We start from the raw sequence: 929 nt of genomic DNA on the forward strand, positions 1-929 counted from the left end.
TCAGTTAAATGATCTGGGAGAGGATGTCCTTTCTTTATGGTTGTATTTCTTGCCTTAACATTGACTAGCTCTACCTCCTGGCACACACCCAACAATGCCCCTTTCTTAATTGTCTGCTCACATTTAGAGAAATTAGCCACTGTTATTTGTACTACTTGATGAACTGCCACAAGTGACCTTCCAATCTTCATGTCTGCTGACCTGGATGGGTCTACCACTGCTTCCACAAGTATCGGGCTTCCTTGGGGATGTTCTTTTATTCAACCCTAAATCATCTTCTCTGACATAGGGAATATTGTAGTTGACTTAAGTGCTGTGACATGCAAATCAACAGATGCAGCAACACCTACTGGAATTTGGCCTTTGTTGTTCCCAAATGTAATTTTATCGAAGTTAACTACACACTTCCTGGGTAATAAGTAGTTCAACACTAATATGCATTGGTCTTCAATGTCAGCCAAATATACTTTGTGTTTATCCTTTATGCCCATGAGCTCAATTGTTACACACACTGGTTCCCACAACCTTGCATAATGTCCTGTCACACCACAGAGCTTCTGTATGGCTTCTGGTACTCCTTTGTGATCTAGCACTTTGATACTCACAAGGATTTGCTGAGATGCAGAATCTATGACAAAGTTGCACTTTTGGCCATCCAGCTTTTCCGTCATGTAGACACTATGTGTGCTTGCCATTTTACACTTAGCTGTTGGGACTTTTACAATGAGGGTTGGTGGGCATACCTTAGCACCATCCACTACTGGTTTCCGAAACTGTCTTATTGGTAGTATTCTTCTTACACTGACTCCTCATATGTACTTGCTCTCCACAGTTCCAACAACCTTTCCTGCCGTGGCATCTTTCCTGTGTTGAAGTTGCTGGCATTGAGCTCTCTTGTGCCCAGGTTTATTACAGTACCAGCAAAGTCC

This window comes from Limulus polyphemus, unplaced genomic scaffold, assembly GCF_000517525.1.
Source record: "Limulus polyphemus unplaced genomic scaffold, Limulus_polyphemus-2.1.2 Scaffold9179, whole genome shotgun sequence".
Taxonomy (NCBI): Eukaryota; Metazoa; Arthropoda; class Merostomata; order Xiphosura; family Limulidae; genus Limulus; species Limulus polyphemus.